The sequence below is a fragment of the Lygodium microphyllum genome, chromosome 5 (assembly GCF_053477565.2).
Source record: "Lygodium microphyllum isolate KBCC chromosome 5, Lygodium_microphyllum_v1.1.10, whole genome shotgun sequence".
Lineage (NCBI taxonomy): Eukaryota > Viridiplantae > Streptophyta > Polypodiopsida > Schizaeales > Lygodiaceae > Lygodium > Lygodium microphyllum.
In genome coordinates, this window is record NC_141139.1 from 81,112,024 (window position 1) to 81,125,030 (window position 13,007).

Sequence of the window (13,007 nt, forward strand, 5' to 3'; positions counted from 1 at the left end):
TTGAGAGATTCCCAAATTCCCTAATATAGTGTTTCTTCATCTTCTTTTACTTTTCATCACTCCTTTTCTCGTCAAATTTTGTAGCAATTGTTACTTGAGGGAACTTGATGTCTGCCTCATCCCTTTACCATGGTTTTTCCTTTGCACCATCATAGATGCCATCTTTGGCACTTGCTATTTCTTGTTGCTATTGAATGATGCTGGCCCCCTTTTGCTCATTGCTGCTTAAAATCCCATATTATGCTTGGGATATGAGTTTATTTGGGGAGCTCCCCTAATGTACTGCTCAAAACTAGTGCTTCTCCTTGTAGCTATCATCATCCTTTTCTCAGTGTGTACAAGTTATATCAGCTAACCATGTCTATAATATTAATAGTAACTTGCCCTACAGCTATGTCTGCATATGCGTCTCCTTCATCTTGTGAGTGAACTCATTTAGAGTTCTACTCCATATGACATGTAGTAGGAGGGCCTTTGTAAGCTTCACACTGCCCCCTTCTCAAAAGATGGGCATGCTGCTACCACTTCTTCTTCACTTGCATGGCACTACAATTCTCCATATTTTGTGCTTCTCTTTCACAGCCGCTTGCCTCAATTCTGTTGTCCTCTTCTCTTCTATAGGTGCTACAATTACTTCTCTCTTCTTTGTCTATGAGCTGCCATATCTACTCTCTCTCTCTCTCTCCCCCATTAGGCCTACTGATTGCAACTACTCCTTGCTCTAACAAGAGCTCTTTGAAGGCTAGATCAATACATACCCACAACCTTCGTAGGATCCAGACTCCTTCACTATTGTTGAATCCTACCTAGCTTCCAGTTCTCATGCTCAATAATCTGAGCATCCACAAGTGCATCCCACTCTTGATGCAAGTACATGGACTCCTAATTGAGCCCCATATTGACTTGTCATTTCATTGACAATCTTATACCTTTGCACATATTGAGAATTGGTTGCATTCTTTGAGAGCAATATGAGTCCATAATTTTCCAAAGTAACTTTGATTTTCTCTCACATTTTTTAATCTTCTTCAAAATCTTTCTTTCAATCACTATTTGGTGACTTTTGAAGGGCCAAGGACATCGGCTCCTTTGTTTCTCTGAGCTCTTATAATGGCATTAACTAGAATTAGCATGATATCCTCAACATGATTGATTTTCTCAGCTCTAAAGGGACTTAGTGGTACCAAAGGGATAATGACCTCATTTGTGCTTTCTTTTTCTATATGGCAATCAAAGTGCATATGTGTAATGACGTGCTTTCTAAAGGGACTCAGTGATACCAAAGGGATAATGACCTCGTTTGTGCTTTCTTTTTCTATATGGCAATCAAAGTGCATATGTGTAAATACATGCTTGGCACATCTTTAATTTGCCTCTATCATCTTTGGGAGGTTCTTGATTTTGTGCACACCTTGTCAACATAAGCTAACTATAGTGGAAACACTCAATAGTCTTATGGGTTTGCATCATGCCTTTATTGGCCACATCCTAATATCATGATTGGAATTGGATGTGGTACTCCATGAGGGCTACATTGCCCTCTTTGTCCTAAGTTGATATAAGGATTCATTTGCTTCTCCTCCTCCAGTGATTCTTCTGTGAAGTATACATGAGCATTGCTTGGAGGGTGAGTTATGATTGAGGACTCATAGGTTTTGGTGTCTATGAATGGTTAGTTCTTCCTCTTGGAGTAGCTGTGGCCTTTGGCCAAGTAGCATTAGTAAGGCCAATTATTAATGTCTCCTATAGAAAGGACCTCTACTCGATAAGGGAGTCTTCTTGGGGCTCTCCAGAAAGCCGCCTCATGGCCAAAGCAGTTGTAATTTGTGCATGCATGGGACACTCTAAGGGTAGGTGCTACCCACTACAGGATATACCTTCCATTTGTGAGCCCATGGTTGCTTTATAGTGTCCATGAGTTTTGAGAGGTCAAGTTTCTTTACTTTAGTCTCATTGTTTCAAGCACTCTCTTCTTCATTCATTGGCCTTGGAGACACTTTTATTGGTAGAACCAATTTGTGATGAATAGAGCTTAGAAGTCTAAGATCAATCAAGGTGGATAAAGGACATGATAGTGAGGATAGAGACAAGAGCTAAGCCATGCATGCCCTACAAATCGTGCATTCATGGTGAGAAGAGCCTAAGAAAAAGCATGTATCATGGTGGTTAATTCTAGTGAACCTAGAGATACTATTCCCTTGTCATCTCACGTGAGACATACTATTCCCATGTGGAGCTGCTATACCATTAGTGTTGTCTGAGAGGTATTGATGTCCAAGCTAAATTTAGGTTGGGAGCCAAATGAAACCTTAGAAATTAGGGGATAATAAATTCTTGAAGGTGGCTAAGGTGACTTTGGGTTGGGAGTCAACTCCCTTAGAAATTGGAAAGAAGAAGAAGTTCTTGGAGGTGGTTATTGCTAACCGAGGGCTGCATCCCAACTTTCTTTTGTTGTCACCATGCTTAGGTCGTTGTGCGTGCAGCTTGGGTGGAGAGTAGAGTCCTTTTGGGCTCTGAATGGGTGCACGAAGGTGTGGTAAGATGCGAGTATAAAAGCTTGTACATTCTCCCCCATATTGTAGTGATCGGCGATACCCAAACAAAGTTGTAAACTGAGCATGCTCGGATACATTGCACCTCACTAGCCTTTGTGTCTAGGCTTTGGTAATATACATGTAATAAGCTCCACATGTATGATGCAGGTGATCCATCATTATGTCATCAGTATAAGGCTCCTATAGTAAGCAAATCTGAGCGTTGCACTTGGGGATTTTCAATAAAAGTTTTCCGGTTTGTGAGCTGCATTTAGAATTCGTTTTTGGCATTTGTTTAGAGAATAAGCGATTCACTTCTGGATAAAAGGCCAAGGTTTGATATGCCAGGGTTGCGATGGGCTCAAATGAAAGATTGGATCCTTACAGGACAGTTAGTTTTGAAACTTTCAATTTGAAAGTGTTATAGCTACCTAAAGCAAGCGTCGAGTGCGTCTGCTGTCTGTGACTGATCAGAGGCGGCCTACTGCAGTGCTCTCAACGAGCAAACGATACGTCATAGTGGGTTGGCTATTGGCGAAGCGCCCTTTTTCTTCATATAGTCGCGGTTCAGGAATAATGGTGATCTGGCCGGTTCGGCATTTTGCCCACGTATAGCTAGGTGTGAATCAGCGAGCGAGCGAGAGCAGAGAGAGACCGAAGTGCTAGTCCTTATGCAGCTACAGCTAGTGTTTGCAAGTGCTGTCGACGTGTCCAGATGCAGGGGGGTGTAAATTGTAATTGACAAATTGCCATATTTGCCAAGGAGCCAGCTACTTACTTCGATTCCAGGGCCAGACCAATTCATTCATTCCTATTCGTGCAAGTAACTGATCTGATCCGACATTGTCCCGTTTGATGGTGGTATATTTATGTGCGTTGCAGCCAAAAATGCTGTGCAGGTGCTGGATGCAGTGGTAGCATATTATTTGCAAATGTACCAAGGTTTGGAACGGATGAGCAGTCATTCTACAGGAAGAAATATTCGACGTCGAGCCGCGACCATAGACTTTGACAGTAGTTCAGGTAGCAGTACTAGTATGCCTGTTGCAGTCTGCCAGAAAACCTGTTGCAGTCTGCCAGAAAAGATATTGAGCAAATTAGTGTCTAAACAGATCAGTGAGAGCAATATTTACCCTGCACCTAGCTAACAAGAGCAGCGATCAGCAGACAAAACCAGAGCCCAGGCGTTAATCTAACTCGCAACCAGCTGCTAAATGCTTATGGACACTACTGCAATACTAACGAGAGTAGTGATCAAGATATAAAACCAGAGCCCAGACGGTATTCGAATTTGCAACCAGCTGCTAATTATTTATGGCTGCCCTTTGAAGACCAAGACTAAGAAAGCAGACAACATTGCATTGCTCGGTTGCAAGCAATCTCATGTTGCAACAGCATCAAACAATATAGGTCTGTGTACATATTCTTCTCTCTCACAACTGAAACATGAATGGCTCTCACCTTAGAAACAAAAGAATGGCAGAAGTACCTACACAGCATGATGATCAATGTCATCAGAGGGTGTACAGATCCACAAATGACGTTGCAGCCAGCATGCACTGGGCAGTGCTGGGGATAAAATGTGTAACCGCTGCAAGTTATATACGTTGTAACTTTATGGTGCCTTGGCTGTACCATGTTGAGGGGCAGCAGCTTATAGGCTGTCATCATCCTCTACCAAAGAGGCTGGTGAAATGCCAGCTTCGCCCGGCCCGCGCAGAACAAGTGCTTGCGCAGGAGCCTCGCCCTGCTGCTGCAGCTACAAGTGGCTGCTCCGACCCAGATGGAGGTGGTAGCCTGGATGCGACAGCTGCCAAGTAGGCGTCTGCATCCGCAATGGCGTGGGATGCCGGGAATGCAAGCGCGGCATGTGCGTCCTCATCGCTACGCGAGGAGAGCAGGCGGTCCTCGCACATGCAGAAGATGGTGACGGCTGCAGCCAGGAGCACGTCGGAGCTGCCCTCAGTGAAAAGAACATCCCAGAGGCGGAGGGTGGTCTCGAGGGGCAGGTGGGAGGTGGTGAAGAGGGTCATGAGCCACTGGCTGGGCAAGAGGGAGGGGTCGTAGAACAGGTGCTGGGAGAGATGCTCGTACACGCGAGGGCAGGCTTCGCTGAGACGCGCGAGGAAGGCGGATCTGGCGTGCTCCGCCGCGGTGCCAAGGAGGAGCTCGCTGTAGGTGTGGGGCGGCAAGATACGCTCCACCAAGACGGTGAGGAGCCAGAACGCATCCTCCTCGTCGTGCTGGGTCACCAGAAGCAGCGTGGCTGCCAGGAAGTTGAGTCCCTGGCAGTAGCGCACCTCGGAGTTGCGCAAGGCATAGGCGGTGAGGACATTCTTGAGGGCGAGGCGGCCCTGCTCGCTCTGAAACCAGGGGTGAGACGGGAGTGTGCGTGGGATGTCTAGGGCAATCTGCCGCAACGCCCCCTGCACACTCGGTGCTTCTGCCGCCGAGGGGCTGTTGCGGCACAGCTAGAGGAGGTCGGCGTAGTAGGTGCTGGGTACCCGGGAACGTGCACGCTGGGCTCCGGAGAGGGCAAGCCAGACACGCGCTCGAAAGGAGGGGGGCACGCCCTGCGTGCGGACGAGCTCCCTCAGAAATGCTGCTGGCACACCACCTGCGTGGCCCGTGGTGGTGGTGGCCGTACTGCCTGATCGGCCTGCTGCTGCCACAACAAACCAATGCTCCCCATGCTGGGAGGCCATGGCCTGCCAAAACTGCATCTTCTCGTCCTCCATCGTCAGAAACTATGATATAGCTGCTGCAAGAAGAGACGTAGTACCGATATGACACTGCTGCTCTCTGCTTCCTGTCTCTGATTTCTGATGATCTGAATGAGGGTGGACTTCCCAGGCTAACACCACAGCAGTTTAATGAGCGCTGCTGCACTCTCTGTCTGATGTAGTTGTGTATCTGTCGACTAGTACAGGAGAGGTACTGCTGTACAGTAGTAGAGCATGCAGCAATTATGACAGACTAATTCTGAATCTGGAATCAATGGATGATCTTCTTCACGGTCGACACAGTCCTCAGGCCCCTCCTCCTTTGCTAGCTGCGCCACGCGCCCTTGTGTGTGTGCAGTGTACACACAGCAAAACACGCCCGCCAATTTCCAAAGAAAGGAGGAGCAAAAGTGAACAATGGGAAATGCAAATGAAAAGGCTAGCCGAGACGTGGACCGCGGTACGAGGAGATGATGAGAGCCTTCGAGTGAGAGAGACCCTCGATTCCCGCGTTGTAACTCACGAAAAGCGGCAACTTCGCGTTATAACGGGGGCGCCGCAAAGGAATATTCCGCGTGCTGAGGTAGTTCTGGCAGCTGGCGGCGCTTTTTGTTCATTGGCCCACATGAAATCCTGTTTAATCAACGTGTATACGCCAATCACAAACCTTCAATGGGAATTACGTCTAAATTTTGAAGGTTGCAACACCCTTCAAAGGGGGTTTTGCCCATCTAGAGAAGGGTGATACATATATTACCTTTCAAAAGAAATGTAAGAATTTTAGAAAAATAGTTTTATGCCCTTCCAAACTCTTTAAAAAGAAAAGGAGAGGTTCTCTAAGACCTTTGGGAAAATTCACTTAGGAAGGACAAGGGGTTCATTTTTGGAGGTTGTAGAGCCCTTCTGGGCCATTATTGACTTGTTGGAGAATCCCAAAATATTGCAAGCAATGCATTTGAAAGGCAAAAGAAAAATTTGCCTTTGAAGGGCTTTTTTTTCCTTGAAAATTAGTATATTATATTATAAATAAATTTATTAATCTAATTGCCCAATGCCTAGTTACTAAGATAAGCACAATCAATTGTGAAAGGGGATTCTCCAAGATGAACCGTGTCAAGTCAAATGACCGCAATCGATAGAGCTTAGAGAATGTTAACAAGCTTAATATGTTTATTTCTTACAATGGCACACAAGATCCAAGTGAGGTAGATTGGGATGCGATCTACTCTACTTCAGATAGCTGGAAATTCATCGAGGCTAGATAGTAAAGGCTATATCAATGATTCATAATAGAGTTCATTAAATCGAATATGTATAGTATAAATTGAATGGAAAAGTTGTCTTACACATGAATTAGAATTTTATCGTTGTTAAGTGATTTTGATTAAAAAGCTTCCTTGCACAAAATTTAGATCTTGAAAGGTAATATTTACTGCACTCATCATTCAAAGGCCATATTTTGAAAAGTGACCTTCAAGTGGAAGGGCAAGATCATAGAGAGACCTTCAGGAGAAAATATGGACCAGCCCTTCAAAAGTGAACACCCTGGTCCTAGACAACCCAATCTACAAAAAAGAGAGATCACCACTTGGAAAATTGTCAACTTCCTAAGGAGAGAAGGCTTCGAGAATAAGGCTTAAATTAAAAAAACTTGAGATAGTTTGAAAGCAGCCATTATATCTATTTGTCCCATAGGAATGCATCAATAAATATCCATTTCACAGGTCCATGAGTGGCTAAGAAAAATAGTTGGTACCTTAGCTAGGTCTCTTTCACCTTTACAAGCAAACTCCCAAAATGCAATTTAACCTTGAATGCTATATCCCTAGTACCAAGTTCAAGCTCGCACCCTTCAAACACCAATCTAAGTCTCGCCTCCTGAATTGTTTGCACGCTAAAGATTCTGACGAGATGGAGAACTGATATGCCCGGGCCCCCTTGCCTTCACGCATTCCGATTTCTCCAAGAATGCAATAATTTTATCTTCTCCCACTCATCACCACTTCACTTCAATTAGATGAATATAGATTGCCATACCCACGAAGCACCAACATAGCCATCCCAAAAAACATGTTCTATTGATTCATCTTCCCCATGGGCGGATATGCCGTCAAGCAATCCCCTTCTCCCCAATTTGTCTTTTGTGAATAGGCTCCCAACCCTCCCTCTCCACATGAACACTTTATCCTTCATTGGTAAGTTTTTGAAAGGCTTCACCAAATTGCCCCTCAGAAATCCTAAAGTTCTATCAGACTTCTCTAGATCTGGTTCTTTCTAGGCAATCCACTTCCTTATAGTCCTGCTAAGGCCTCCATCCAATTTTTTACGATTGATTTTAATGAACGGCATTCTGGCTACTCCGCAATCTATTGCCTACATTCTCAGAAACCCTTAACATAACCTACATCCAACACATCATAGATGCTTTCTCTAAGTCCCATACATTGATTCACTCATCAAAAGATGACAAACTATTATCATCCATGATCCAATGTTTGGCTCTATTGGGCCCAACTTTGGTCAATGCTCTTCCCCTCCTTTCCACCGCTTTTTGCTATTAATAGGTAGTGTGAAACAATACGACCAAAATATGTATTCCTTTAGGTGGAGAATTCCAATTTATGATACACTTTCCGTGCTTTGCTCAGTATTTTCTTCCAGGACCCCAGAATCCCCCTTATGAATTGACTCTATTTAATGACTTGCATAACTAGAACGAATTCTCTTCTTAGCCCCCAAGATACATAATTTAAATCTTTATTGACACCTCCTAGTATGTTCTAGGGTCAAGATTTCCTCCATGAGTGCCCCCATCCCCCCCCCCCCCCCCCACAAAGTTCGAAACATGATCCTACAAATATATTTCTTCAAATGTAACCCATTGATTCTGCCCTTATGAACTATCACATTTAGATCTTGCAATACATCACTGTCATTTTCAAACTTCTATCTAATAAAAAAGGGTCTCTCTCATCTAACTCAAAACTTAGTATTCTGGAAGGTAGAGTCCAAATGGCTCTCATATCTCATGACTAGCATTCCTTCAACAAGGACCTTTTTCATTAACTACGCATTACACCATTCCTTTCTTTTTAAAATTTTCTTCTCGTAGTAGACCATTGCATGCTTGCTTGTCAAGCTATACTGCATCCAATTTCAGCCCCCTATCAACTTCTTACTCTGGATCGGATCCAACTGGTGCCTCTTTATAAACTCCATAGTGGAAAATATGAGATCCGTAGGTATTACATCTTCGTGACCATACACTAGATGAAAGGGAGTAGACCCTATATTGTTCTTTTGAATGGTCCTACAAGCCCTAGCAAAACTTGATGCAACTAGTTGTCCCAATCCTTGGGATGGTCTTCAACTAACTTAAAGAGAATCTTCTACAAAGTCTCGTTAAATGCTTCTACCAGTCCATTACATTGAGGGTAATAGGGCATAACAAACCTATGCTTTAAATTTAACTTCTTTCTCAGCTTCCTTATAGCTTTTTTCTAAAACCAAGATATTGATTTGTTGTTATCTCTAGTGGTATCCTCTATAAAAAATTAGACTACATCCTCTTTCTTGCATTTCCTGGTAGCCTTTTCTTCATGCCATTTGGTCATGTAATCAACCGCAGTAGGGTTATAAGATTACCCTATCTTAGTGCCATGCAAAGCATATAAGATTACCCCCTCCCCCTCCCCCTCCCCTCAACTGGTATATAAAGAGAGACATTGCATTGTGTAGAGATAGCCATGAGTAGAAGAGAACACTTTGATTCCAACCATGAGAGAAAGGAATTGTGACCATATCTGTTCTACAACAATATGCTTGTCGTCCGACTCTATACCTTTCTTTCTTATATCCCAATTTCAACCTAATCCTTTTCAACCTCCTTTTTTGTCACCTTCTCCTAACCAAGCTCTCTACTACTTACCCTACCCTAAGAGCCAATCAAGAATCACGCGGTATATGGGAGTAGTTTTTAAAGACCGTCAAGTGCATATTAGAGGTAGATTACTGCAATTTTTAGGCAAAAATTTAAAGCCGATGGAAGTAGAACCTGAAGATCTGACGATTTTAGAGACCAAGGAAGACGAAAATTCAAAACTTCGCTCATTGTGATGGTTGTAGATTTTTAGTACTTTTTTAGAGCTTCCCAGTCATCCGGGATGTCGATCTGGTCAGGTAGGATTTTTGGAACTCAATTTGGGTGTTGGACAGGGAAAAGAGAAAAATCAAGCAACAAGCATTACCCTTTTCAATCATAGTGGGTGTCTTGTATAAGAGAGGAGTAGATGATATCTATCAACATTGTGTACTACCCGATGAGGTACCGTTTATTCTTGAGGAGTGCCATGATTCAGCATATGTGGGGGACATTTTGTTGGCCAGCTAACCGTCCAAAAAGCTCTCTGTGCTGGATATTGGTGGACATCGATCTTCCAAGATGCTTTTAGTTATGTTAAGCATTGTGATGTTTGTCAAAGACACGATGTGAGGAAAAATTGTAGTAGAGGACCTCTAAATCCCATTTTGGTTATGTTACCCTTTGAGAAATGGGGTATTGATTTATGGGACCAATATACCCTTCATCAACTATGCAAAAGTGGTATATTATTGTAGCAACACACTACTTTATAAAGTGGTTTGAAGCTCAAGCAACGGTGAAGGACAATGCTAAGGAGATGGCTAGTTTCATTATGGAGCAAATTGTTTGCCGTTTCGGTCCACCGAAGGAGATTGTCTGATCGAGGGACACACTTCTTGAAAAAAGTTATAGTGGCCATGTGACTGAAGCTTTGAAGACTAAGCACAACAAGACTACCCCGTATAATCCTCAAGCGAACAGTCAGGTTGAGACTACAAATAAACAATTGGTAGGAATCTTATCCAAGATCATATCGAAAAAGCAAGTGCGACTGGGATAAGAAATTATATGTGGCTATGTGGGCTTACAACAAAACATTCAAGAGAGCCACAAGCCACACCCCATTTAAGCTTGTGTATGGAGAGGAGTGCATCTTGCCATTATAAATAGAGCTTCCCACTATGCGTTTTTCCCTCAATCATTTGTTGGGAGAGAAAGAAGCATTACAAGAACGGTGTACTTCTCTGGCACATCTTGATGAGATTCGTTTGTTGCAGGTTTTATTACATCAAGAAGTAGGGAAAATGATAATGAAAGCCCTTCATGATCTTCGTTCTAAGAAGTATAAATTTGTGAAAGGTCAGTTAGTGCTATATTATGATGCTCAAAGGGAGCTCTTTCCATGAAAATTAGAAGCCAAGTCGGATGGACCATACAAGATTGTACATTTAGGGAAGAATGGCTCTACGATCCTTCTAGCAAATTTGCAGGGGTAGAGTTTAAGACTAAAGTTAACTTTAATAAGCATATGGGATGCACAATTTTCTATCTGGAGCATTCGTATCTTGAGAAATGTTACCACCAAGGTTGAGTGATCTGGTGAAGCAAAGGGTATCAAGTTACTGAGTGGCAAGTTGGATCCTTTACGTGGGAAATTAAGGTCTACTACCTCCATTGTCAATGAATTCTGACTAGCATTCCTATCGAGTTCAGCGAGGAAGGAGGAATTATGATTGTTTTACATCCTCTCTCTCAGCTTGATTTTGATTATCATAAGTACGAGTGAGTTGATTATTATGGCGTGGCCTATTAATGAAGTCTAGGTTTATACTCTGAATTTTGACGGAGCTTCCAGAGGGCCCGCTAAACATGTGAGCATTGGTGTGGTCATTAAAAATCATGGATCTAGGGTTGTCATGAATATGGGAGTCTATTTAGGGCTCTCTTTTACAAATAATATGGCAGAATACAATGTCTTAATCATGGGGCTAAATGTAGCCCAATGTGGTGGTATCCGCTGATTATTAGTTAAAGGTGACTCACAGTTACTAATCAATCAACTAAATGGGACCTTCAGTGTGCAAGATCCCATTTTATGGATGTACCGTCATACAGCCTTGGATATGTTGCATATCTTTGAATGGTGACTTGTCAATTAATCCCTCGAGAATGGAATCGCTTTGTGGATTCCATGGCTAACTATGCTTTCGTGGAAGATGTCTTTTTCAATTGTGGTGGTCCAGGGAAGCCCTTACAACTACCTTCTAACATTAGTCCTGGACTACCTTGGGTTCTTCTTGCTGACACATCATATTTCAGCCATTGATGGTTAGTTTGGGTTATGAGTCAAGTAGCAAGTGAGCACCTTCCTACTCTGTCATGGTGGACGCATAGGATAGTGTATCCTCATATTCGTCGAACACCCCTTGCTATTTAAGTAGGGGGCTAGCTACTAACCTGATGCACTTAGTGTAGGGCCTAAGTGGCCTTATCCTTGGTTGGTTTTGTGCTTCAGTCAAGTAATGTTAGGACAAAGGGATTATTTCACCAATACACTGTGTTGAGTGATAGTAAAATGGTTTATTTCATAAGGCCAAGAGGGTTGTCTTTGTCAAGTTCTAATGTATTATTTCATAAGGCCAAGAGGGTTGTCTTTGTCAAGTTCTAATGTATTATTTCATAAGGCCAAGAGGGCCATATGCCTGTTTGGTGCAGGTACGTTTAATGGTTTTTTGTTTTAGTGATTGCATCACACAGGTTGGCTAAAGTACCTAGAGGGAGCATTTGCTGCGTGGGAGCTTCTTGTGGCCATTCCAAGGGTATTGTCGCCTTTCCAAGTTTTCCTCTTAAGCTAATAGTGTTATATGTGCATGTGGGGGTTATTTTCTTTTTGTTTTTGGGGATCGTACTCAATCAAGGCATGAAGTCCTAGGGTTTGGTTAGATATATCTGGGGGAGATTGGATTAGTTTTCTACCTCCTATGTTAGGACGTTGTCAGGCATTAAAGACGTTTGATAGAGGGTAGTCCTTGTGACCCTATCCTTCTTCCTTACTAGGCAATTGCCCTAGGAGTCCCTGCTAGTGTGAGGCGGTTAGAGAAGCATGCGAAATAGCAAAGAAGAGCAAGTGTTGAATGTATCTCAAGATAAAAATTACAAAGGTGTGTAAAAAGGGGTTCTAGCCCCTTAATAATAAAAGTGAAAAAAAAGGAAGGAAAATCCTACAAGCAGATGATTATCGCCTTGCGGAGGCCTAGTAGGTTGTTGAGGATGAGTCAAACCCCCGATACCTTGTCTTCCTAGGCTAGTATCTAGCCAAAGAAAAGAAAAGGAAGGTTGGAGTGAAAATCAAAGTGAGCAAAATAGAAAAGGATCAAGTGTCACCTTGTGAGAGCTTGGTAGATTCTTCGGTATAGAGACAGGACCTGGGGCCGATGCCCTATTCTCCTTGGGTCACTCTACTCTCATCTCTCTCCTTTTTACATGCACGAGTATGGAAACCTTGAAAGGAAATATGTTACAAGAAAAGTATGATGACTAGGCTATAGGAGTCCTCGCCTAATAGGAGGTCATGGTCCCATTGTCCTAAGTTAGGTAGGTAGTTCAAACCACCACTATGATGGCCTCTTTGATAGGCTTTTTAGCCAGTCCATGTTAGAGCAGCTGGTTAGTAACTTGCTCAATATTTTTGCCAAATTATGCTAGACCTATCCCTTGTGGATTTTCATGCCTTGATTCTATCAGGAGCTAGGGTGAGAATTGTTCTGGTACTTTGTTGAGTATATTTTTTGTGGTAGCTTGATGCTTTCTCTGATTTTTGTTTTTTGCATTTCAGTTCATGGAATTCAACGGGCTGAGTCTCCCTATCTTGTGGTCACCAATGGGAGC